We start from the raw sequence: 11,851 nt of genomic DNA on the forward strand, positions 1-11,851 counted from the left end.
GCTCTCTCTGGTACTGCTAACAGTGACGGAGGAACTACCAGTGATTTTGTGCCAAGGTATGAATTAAAAGCAAAAAAACAGTGCCTCATTCTCGTTTGTTTTCTCTTCCTTTGTGGTGATATTCACGTAAACCCTGGCCCACCCTGTCCATATTACACCAGTGTTTTCAATATATATTATCAAAATGTTCGTAGCATTAAAAACAAATTACTTGATTGCTCATTGAACCTAGGTGAGATAAGGGAACTGGATTGTTAGGTGAGATAAGGGAACAGTGACCGAATCGTGGCTGAATGAATCAGTGAACGACAGTGAAATTAGCTTTTCTAATAATTTCACCATTTATCGTAAAGACCGCATAACTCGTGGAGGTGGAGTGATGATTTGTGTAAATAATAAGTGGAAGAGCAAGAGAAGACTGGATCTCGAACAGGATTGTGAACTTATTTGGGTGGAAGTATTTATTCCAAAGCGTCGTTCAGTGTTTATTGGGTGCTTCTATAGGCCGCACAAGAACACCCCCCAGCACATCTTAGAAGATTGCCATGGCTCACTGTTACATGCGTTGTCACACGGTGACGTCATCCTATTGGGTGATTTCAACCTTTCCATCACGTGGCAGGACAGCAAGCATGGTGTCGCTAAAGATGGAAACGACAGTTATTTCATTGACAATTTTATTCATGGACTTGATCTAGGTCAACATAATATGCATAATACCCGCAATAATAGCAATCTTGATTATATTCTCTCTAACTTAGAACCTCGTTGTGTTGTCCCATGCAGAAATCTTTTTCCCTAGGATCACGATTCCTTGGATGTTTCTTTTGATTTCCTCCCCTCCACTACTACAAACCAGCCCCTCATAAGTAGGTCACAACTTCTTTGGAAGAAAGCCCCCTGGGGTGACATTTGCCGGGCTATTGAACTGTTTCCTTGGTGTTTGTTAGAGGTAGGAACTGTTGAAGACGCTGTGGACTTATTTACATCTGTTGTCCACTCAGCCATAAAGGACTTTGTGCCGGTGAAAGCATCAAAATCGAACAGGTTTCCGGTCTGGTACGACAATGAACTTCGTGAACTTCTTAAAAACAAAAAGCTTGCCTGGACTCTATGGAAATCACATCCGAGTGACTACACATACAAAAACTTTGCTAGAATTAGAAGTCTTGCCAAGAAGGTACAGCGGCGTAAATATTTTGAATACATGGACTCAATTTGTGATTTTACTGTTAGTAACGCTAAAGTCTTTTGGTCTATAATTTAATCTAGAATAAAATCTCCGGGCATACCGGCAACAGTTCAAGATGAAAATACTGAAGCGAGTGATGATCAAAGACCAGACCTCTTCAATAACTACTTCTGCAAAACATTTACTTCCCTTCCCTCTACAACCCATCTCCCCCCTCTCCATCCCACATGTTCGGACACCTTATCCATTCTCTCTACCACCCCGGGCGAAGTTCTGTCTCTCTTGCTATCGTTATCTCCACATAGATCACTTGGACCTGATAAAATTAGTCCTCTCTTTCTCAACAAAACTGCTTCAGTTATTGCGGTTCCTCTATCTATCTTATTCAATAGATGCTTCAACTAAGGGTATTATCCCACCAGTTGGAAACTAGCTCACGTGACCCCAATATATAAATCAGGACTTAAAGATCATGTATCCTCCTATAGGCCAATATCTCTTCTTTCTGTAATATCAATTATCTGCGAAAAAATAATCAAAGACAGGCTACTTAAATTCACCTCACCTTACATCCATAGTTCTCAGCACGGCTTTCTACCGAAAAGCTCAAGTCTCTCAAACTTAAGTACTCTTCTTTCCTGTGCAGTCAAATGTATGAATAACAATACTCAATTAGATGTTATCTACTTTGATCTCTCGAAGGCCTTTGATTCTGTCAGTCACATTCATCTTCTTCATAAACTCTCCAATAGATTTAATGTACATGGCAAATTTCTCTCTCTAATCACAAGCTACTTGAAGGACCGTAAACAGAGAGTTGTTCTTTCAGGGGCGGCTTCGAACCCCCAACCCGTGATCTCAGGGGTGCCTCAGGGGAGTGTACTTGGGCCTCTGCTGTTTGTCCTGTATATGGATGATCTCTACACGCACTTATCAGCTCAACCTAGTGGCCTTCTGCTTTTTGCTGACGATTGTAAGTTATACAGAGAAATATCGTGTCTCCATGACAAAATTGCTCTACAGGAAGACATAAATTACCTTACAGGCTGGTGTGAAAGTGGCACTTGAAACTCAACAGTAAGAAATGTGACAGTATTACTATTACTTTGAAAAAGTCTGCTGTTCCCTCCACATATCATATCAACGATTTCCCTATCACACATTCTGCTAGTCATTACGCTCTTGGTGTCATCTTTGATTCAAAACTCATCTTCTCTGACCACATCTCCTCAATACTAAAGAATTCAATGCGCACGTTGGGACTTCTTTATCGATTCACCGAACTACGCACTGTTTCTTCATTAGCAACTTTTTATAAGACTTTAACAGCGCCCAAGATCGAATACTGCTCTCCCATATGGGCCATGGCAGCACCTACACATCTGTCCAGACTTGACTCTGTTCTCAATTTCTTCATTGCTATAGTCCGTTTTCGTTTTCCTGCACTTCGAATATTATCTAAGAAAGAGCTCTTGCTACATCTTAATATTCAGACTCCTGAAGTACGCAGAATTATCTCTGACCTGAAATATCTACATAAAATAGTTAATGGAAGCTTAAGATCGGAAATATTACTTCAGGAACTATCCTTACGTGTCCCTTCCCGCATCACCCGGAATACTCACCTATTCCATCTTGCCCGTCCTAGGTTGGCTGTTATACAGAGGTCTCTTTTTTATAGAATACCAAACTGTTATAATCAAGTAACAACTGATGTGGACATTTTTTCGAGCTACCCAGTGTTTGAAAGAGCAATTAAACGAGCTTTGACGGAATAGTTTCACTTTTACACTCTTTTTTCTATGTTGTTGTTATTGTTGTCATGTTTTTTTTCTTTCTTTTGTTAGCATGTCCCTGTGTAAAATGGCAAAGTTATGCTATATCTGGGAATTTGTTCAATAAATAAATAAATAAATATAAAGGTAACCAAGAAAAGTTTTATTGCTTTTCCACCCACCACCTCCGAACATCAATATGTCACCTCACCTGGAAGATCAAAAATAGTCCCCATCAGCATCGACGACCTTCTGAAAACGTTCTGGAAGGCCATGGAATCCATCACGGTTAGAACTTGGTGGGCCGTGAAACGGAGAAAGTATCAGGTGCATTTTGGAATTTACTAGGGATTTGAACTGGCATCCTCTAAGGTGATTGTCCAAAGAATGGAACAGGTGATAATCGGACGGTGCAATACCCGGAGAATATAGTGGTTGCAATATTCTTTCCCACCCAAGGCGAAAAATGGTGTCCTGAGTCATCCTAGCCACGTGGGACTTAGCGTTGTCCCGTAAACGAGGACCCATTTGCAATTCAGAAGTGATGGCTCCAGAGTTTTGAGTTTTTTCTTGAGCACAGCTCAACTGCTGACACTACACAGTTGCATTAATACTCTGATCGGCTGGTAGCAGTTCCCGATGCCCGATGCACCACAGAAGGAACACACAGAAGGACCTTCTTCTGGTACAGTGCTGTTTTGCAATCGGTTCATGGGATGCTAATCAATTATGGCGGCGCCGTGGAGCTTCGTATAGGACACACTTTTTATCACATGGAGACGCCCTGTCCAGAAATGGCTCCGAAACAGTAAATAAACACAGGCGAATGCCGCGTTGCCTTCTGGCCCGGAGTCAAAATATGAGAGACCCAACTTGTAGTGCTTCACAAGTTGATGGATCTGCTGCCGAATGGTTTCTCCACACAGTGAATTGTAGTCCCAGTTCCTCTTTGTACATGTGTTGGTCTTCTGGCACATGGTGTTTTCGGATGTTTCATCATCGTCCTTAAACTTGTTAAACCATCGCTGCAATGTCCGCGTCGTCACGACACCTTCACCAAAAGCCTGGCATATCTACTGTCCCGCTACAGCGGAATTTGACTTCCATTTGAACTCGTTCAGCATAATGCTCTTATGACGCTCTGTGGATGTCCCATGTTCCCTCTGTCTTTACGCAAGTTCACAGTGTGTCTGAATTGCCACAACCAGGTAGTATGTTGGATATACCCACACCAACAATTGACGTCCACCTTATCTCCACTCGCATTCAATTTACGGTGTGAGATCCAATTGAACAAAGACCTCCACGAAAAGGGACAGAACTTTCTTGGTTACCTTTATAGTTATGCACAAAAGTATAGCGTTTGGTCCAGGACAGTAGTTCTTGATTAAGCATAATAAAAACTATCTTGAATATAATTTATGGATAATAATAATAATAATAATAATAATAATAATAATAATAATAATAATAATAATAATAATAATAATAATAATAAGAGGAAGACGAAGAAGAAGAAGAAAAATAAGCTAAAATAGTGTCTTTAGTTTTCCAGAAGGAAACCAAAATTTTCTTTCTTTCAGGCCTCAAAAACACTAGCAGCAACAGATTGTTTTTGCTTTGTACGTTGTAGCTGTCCCCCCCTAAAAACGACGGGCCCCCTACACAAACCTGCTGTCTACACCTTCAGAATCTTTCAAGAAATTGACACAAACAGTTTCATCACAAAGAACAGTGGAGATTTCTAACAATCTGGTTGCCTATCATAATTCGATTGGTGGGTTCTTTCTTCAATGTATCCAGGAAATTCTAAAGACAAATAAATAAGAAGAGAGATTTAATGTACATGAGAATTATAGAACGTTGACCAATTAATGATTATTTCAGTCTTGCTCATCCCCCTCCAACATCTGCTGCGACATGAGAACATTCATTCAGGGCCTTTACCGGAAACAAGAGTGGAAATGTGTGAAACTAGATCGAAATGTGCGAAATTAACCTACCTTCTTTCGATGATGAAGTAAATGAAAATGAGATTGCTGAACCATTTTATCGCCGTCGCAGAATTGAATGAAGTACAGACCTATTTCCTTAAAATTCCAGAGCTTCAATGGAGATGTGATTTTTTTTCCACAATGTGAGAAATTAGTATTTTTACTTCTAAAATTTATATTAATTATTGATGAAGTGATTATCTATCGATATTTGTAATTAAGAGTAAACTGATCGGCCAACATAATATAATTTCTTATTGATAAGTAAATGTTTAAATTACAATGCCTGCCTGAAGATCGAGGCTTCCGTTGCTGTACAAACCAAAAGGGCGCATATACAAACGTGAATACGTATTATATCCTGTAACTTAATTAATGTGGTAAAAATCGGGAGCTGATTCTTATCCTCGAGATAAAACGAAACGTATAGACCAAACTGGGTGTAGAAATACCTCGGAGCTATGATCACCCGAAAATTTTCGGAAAAATTCAAAAACAGCCATACTCGAGAACAAAATTTCGGATAGAAATCGGGCGAAAGGGAATGTTCATTATTTTTAGTTGTATATTCCATTAGTGTACAATCGGTTGTAGTGCAGTGGCGGCGCAAGGGTGACCCAAAGAAACTGGAGTATTCCTTCGAGTATTTTATCAAACGTTGAATGAGGAAATTGAACAACAATCAAGTAAAAGATTTCAACAATTAAAAGTAATAGTACATCGTTCAAATTAGAACACTTAGAATTCGTAAGAAAGAGTGACATACATGTGTGATTGGTGTAACACATGTAATGGATGATAAATGAAGGCTTCCTGTCCAAGTTAAGAGTGTGTGAAAATGAAAAAATAAAGAAGAAATAACTTTACGAATTACGACTGTACATAAGACAGACGGCAAAGATCATGTATGATGAACAAGAATAGAAGGGATTCTTCATATGGCAACAGTGATACCCACAAATTATATTAACACAATTTAGACAAAAGTAAGCTGCATTAAAAGATTTCCTCCTCGTAATATGTAATTCCGTGGAAGATAATCATTTCGAGCACAGAAGCAATGAAACTCTACGGAACACAATCTGTTGTGCATGTTGCACACAGAGTTGAATTGATGCATGTTCAAGGGGATGCTGAGCCCTGTCCATTATATATATATATATATATATATATATATATATATATATTAGGAATGGCCAAAATTTTCCGGAATCCGGATTCCGGAAATTTTGTTCTCCGGAATCGGAAAATTTACTTTCCGGAATTCAGAAAAATTCCGGATTTCGGAAAAATTCCGGAATTCAGAAAAATTCCGGAATTCAGAAAAATTCCGGAATTCAGAAAAAAATCCGGAATTCGGAAAAATTCCGGATTTCGGAAAAATTCCGACATTCGGAAAAAATCCGGAATTTAGAAAAAATCGGAATTTTTCCGATTTTACTTTCCGGATTACGGAAAGTAAAAATTCTGGAATTGGCCATCCTTAGCTAGTAGCTGTTAAAAGAGAAACACAATAATGAATATATATACTGTATTAATTTCTTGTAGTTGGATATGTCTTTATCATTTACGTAGCCAATTGCTACTGCAGTTATTTACTACTTTATGAGAAAGGTCTTATTTTCACACACAAAAAAGTCGCCGGTATGTTTCAAACATTATCGCGTTCCCACCTGCAGCTGCTCCAAAGCACTGCAAACTACGGTACTTTTTAACCAGGCGAAAGGCAGTGAAGGAAAAGAAATCTCAACAAATATTCTAATAACATTCGCTTATTGTCAACATACCTACAGTGAGCGCAGAAAGTGTTCGTACACCTTGCATACTTTATATTGAAAACAGCTAGCATGAGAACGGGAGGTGGAAAATATATATATAACCAGAATTAAGACTACACATTTATACATTTTATTTCTATATACAAGAGAAAGGCCAAACAAACACAATCACTGTTTTGCTCAGAAGAAAAGAGAGAATTCCTTTTTTGTAAACGCAAAAAGTCACCGTACACTTATGCTTGAATTAATGCTTATAAAGTATATTACGTTATTTAATATTTTGTGGGATTACCCTGTGCATTAGTGATTGTCTGTATTCTTCGTGGCATTGATTTCACCTGTAGTAGTTCGTAGTTCTGTAGCTTCGGGACTGATTATGTCCCATTCTTCTTGAATAGCTTTTCTTAGGCCTTCTTTAGTAGACAAGCTGCCTTCTGATTCTTGTCTCCAGAGCAGATCATAGATGTTCTATGGGGTTCATGTCTGGGGATTGGGCAGGTGTGCGAAGCTGTTTCAAGGTATTATAGAGTCAGGGGCGGATCCAGAGGGGGGCGATCGGGGCGATTGCCCCCCACAAGAGGAAACTTTCTTATTTTATATATAAATAAACCCATCCATAACAAGTTTGAAGCTCTTAAAAGTAGCAGTATTACCGCCGACCGCCCCCCCCCCAAGAAGTCCGTCCTGGATCCGCCCCTGGCAAACCTTGCAGACAGGCCTCGTTCAACAGTACAAACAATAATTGCGATGTATAATGTTTCTATCACTGTGCGAAACCATAAATAATAATAATAATAATAATAATAATAATAATAATAATAAAAGAACTGGAAGACCAAGAGTGTTGAGTGAACAAGTTAAACGTTACATTATTAGGGAAGGAAAAAAGGTTCCAAAAAGTAGTGCTGTGCAATTGGCAACGGATCTGGAAACACGCGGTGTTAAAGTATCAGCCAGTACAGTGCGGAATATTTGCAGGGTATCATGGTCGGATAGCCAGGAAAATGTTCTGGGTGAACAAGACAAATCGTATAAAGAGACTAAAGTTTGAAAAAGAGTATAAAGATAAGGGATCAGGCTTCTTTCTGGAATAGGGTCATATTTTCGGACGAAAGTAAATTTAATTTTATCGAGTCCAATGGGAGGCGTATGGTATGGCGCAAGGTGAATACAGAGATGAATCCTCAAAATCTCGTCCCTAAAGTAAGACACGGAGGAGGGTCCGTGCTCGTCTGGGGTCGTATGAGTGCCTCAGGAGTGGGTCGTCTCCACCTTATCGATGGAGTGATGATCCACAAAGTGTATATTAACATATTAAAGGAATATCTCCATACTAGTGGGCAGAAGATGGTTCTTGAAAACAATTTATTGTTCAGCAAGACAACGACTCCAAACATACAGCGGAAAATACTCGATTGTGGCTACTCTATACAGGGGCGGATCCAGGACGGACTTCTGGGGAAGGGGCGGTCGGCAGTAATACTGCTACTTTTAAGAGCTCCAAACTTGTTATGGATGGGTTTATTTATATATAAAATAAGAAAGTTTCCTCTTGTGGGGGGGGGGGGGCGATGGTCCCGATCACCCCTCTCTGGATCTGCCCCTGAGGTTTGCTATCTTTCTCAAAGACTTACCCTTATACACTTTAATAATTAATTTTCTTGTCTCCTCATTTGTTTCTGTTCGGTTGCTTCCCATTTCGACAGCCCACCGTGCAGTTTTTTCACTCCTATTCACAACTAAACTCATTCTGTTACTCGTCATGCTATATAGAGGTGTATACTCAGGTGAATACTAGTGAACCCCAGTTGTGGTATCTTTGTTTCGTATTCGTACGTCAGGTGTACGATCACTTTTTGCGTCTACTCTGTACATTTTCTACGGAATTTATTTACTTTCTGACCATTAAACTTGTCTTTGTGGTTCTTTATTGATATATTCATAAAGCTTAGTTTTCATTATTCATATTGTGTGTGTTATTACACTTCTTAAATTTTCTGTTTCTTTCTCGCAGGCATTCTCGTTTCAATAGCATAGGTGTACGAACACTTTCTGCGCTCACTGTATGTACAGTAAATACAAATTTATAATTTTTAACTTTACGAAGTATACAATGTAATTGTTCAATAATTAACATAAGCAAGCATTCATTAATTTATATTAATATAATAATTAACAAAACTAATAAGCGGGTGATTGATGACTCAGTGGTAGAGTTTTCATCTATGGTATTCTAACCCAGGACATGTGGGTTTTCGATGGCTAATTTTGTGTTCGAAAATTTTCCCGGTGGTACTCTTGCTTCCCTTTCTTATATTTGTTCCATCATCACTCATTAATGAATTTAGTTTATCAAAACTTTATAGCCATATATTCATTCTGTCCGTCAGTGAAACAAACAGTCTCAAGAACTATCTGATGGATTACAAATCAATTTTGGCCATGATGTACAGAGTCAATAGTTAAGAATCGAGTTCCCTGATGAATGTAATATTCAAACCGGAAGCGGTACAAATCAACTATTTCCGGTTTTAAAGTTAATCATTATATAGTAAATATGGTAATAGATAGCGAGAAGCGGTTTCCAGTAATCGACATATATAACATTCATGTAGATAGAATGTTACCCAGTTTGTGCATCTGCTGAAAATATTGAGCTTAGGTATTTAGAGAGCATTTTCCGCTTTAAAAAATGTGTGCTTGGTAAAGAATGTAGAGAATTAGCTGAGTCAGGCACGTAGCTAGAATATGGTAATAGGAAGGAGGGGGGTCTGTCACGAAATACTGTGGTTATTTACCAGGGGCTCAATCATTCTAAACTATTTTATTGGCAACATATATTGGTTCGTTTAGCCAAGATTTCTAATGAGGCCATGATATGAAATACTGTGGTTACACACCAAAGGCTCGATCAATCTAAATATTTTACTGACAACATACCCATATTGATTGGTTAGGACAATAAAATGAGGATATATTAGTAAGTATTTTAATAAGAAGCTATGAAGAAATCTCGAGTAAAAGAATATAAAAAAAGTATTGAAAAAGATATCGTCTTCCGAGGTCATTCGAACGGTGTCGAGAATTTTGCGTCTGGTAAATTTGAGCCCTACCTCAAGAACAGGGAAAATTGCGCCTGCGATGTACCTCCACCGGGAAGTTTGAGCCCTGCGAAATAAAAGAACCTATTGGAGCTTACGCATTTGCTCGGAGGGGCTGACATTACAGCATAAACAATCCTCCCCCCACAACCATGCCATTTGTGATTTATTTTCATTGTGGCTATATAAGGGGAGAATAAACTTCAATATAAGCCAAAAGAACACAACGGATCAACGCAATCACTGCTTCTTCCAGAGATGATTTTGGGGGAACACTGGCCTCCCCAGAGCTCTTAGAGTGCCCCCTCGGAGGAGACCAAAATAATACGTCTATAATATAATAGTACCAGCAGTGACCCCCCTCCGGAATATTAAATGTGCCCCCCGGAACATTTTTCCTGAAAGAACGACTGAACGCAATTGTGTGTTTGAAGTGTAATTCCAGCAAGTAAACACACTGTACATAGTTTTCTTGATAATATTACTGAACTGATTTTACATTCACTTTACATTTTCTTTACTATATTTTGTGTCCTGAAAAGCCAAACAACTCGCAAGGATTGTGAACAGAGATATCTGGGTAGAACCAAACAGCCTTTTGTAGATTAAATTATACTCTTTGATTATGCTAATAAATAATTATATATCAGTCATTTATACGTTTATTGTAAATTTTGTAGTATAATGAAAAATTGTATTTGTATTTATTGCCCTTTAGTGAACTAAAATTGCATTTTTTTCATTTGTTCGGAATATTATAACGGATGGAGTAACTCACTGAGACGATGAGAGGCAAGCCTAGTTCAAGTGCTAGTGGAAGTTACTTTACACAATACAATAATAAGTTGAATTGTAGGGCGAACATCCCAGTGCAAATATATAGCCGGCGCATTTTCCCCTCTTTTTGGGGTAGGGCGCAAACATCCCAGTGCAAATATATTGCGAGCTCATTTTTTCCTATTTTTGTGGTAGGGCGCAAATTTCCCGGGCGCAAAATTCTCGCATTCAAGGAAAATATAATGTCCGTGAAGTTGACAAGCCACTTATGTCAGACTCCAATTACGACTTTAAACGTCGCTAGTGCTACGTTAGTGTTCGATAGTGACGCAAATCGTTAGTACTCCAACTGCATGCCAACACGCCCACTTCTAAGAATCATCTCAAAAATGAGGTTAATCGTGTTAGAGCAAGTAAGTGCTCATTGGTGCCATTAACATTAACGTTAATGCCTCCATCGTACGGCCCTTTGAGTAATAATAACACCACTTTTTTTGCTAGTCTCAATGCGTCCCTATATTCTCGCGAACATTCTGACGTGCCCAAGTTAGTTACTTTCTTTTTGGAACTATTGTTTATCTGTTATTGTTTATTGTTTATTGCTAGTCTGCAGAGTAGTCCTTATATTAATATGTCATTGTCCTTGATAATCATTGCGTATTTACAAGCAATTTGTTATTACTGTTAGAAGATACCAAAAAACAACAGATAAAATCTACTACTTAACGGTTCATATTTTTCTTGTACAGTACATAAACGATTAATAATAATAATAATAATAATAATAATAATAATAATAATAATAATAATAATAATAATAATAATAATAATACTATTCCAGCATAAAAGTTATCAATTGCATCACACTGGCAACAAGCGACGCATATTTTAACTTCATAAAAAATCGTTTCTCACGATTTTCTGGAAAACTACGTATGATAACATCTTCATTATGTCAAGTTGTTTATCTCAGTGTGATATATGTCTTACCTCTGGACAATATCACAGTAAAACAAAAATTAAATATTAGGAGTACATCGTACTTTTGGACTACATCTCATTAACCATGGGAAGATTGAGTAGTGTATACTTTAGGATGTAAGTTTCAGCTTAACTTGCATCATACATTCTTAGAATTACAAAAAGGAAATTTGTTCGTTTGCATTTGAACAAAATTCTTAGGATTACAAAAAGAAAAAATAATTTTTCCGAATTCCGGAATTTTTCCGAAATC

Source organism: Thermobia domestica, chromosome 12 (assembly GCF_964235325.1).
Source record: "Thermobia domestica chromosome 12, izTheDome1.hap1.1, whole genome shotgun sequence".
Lineage (NCBI taxonomy): Eukaryota > Metazoa > Arthropoda > Insecta > Zygentoma > Lepismatidae > Thermobia > Thermobia domestica.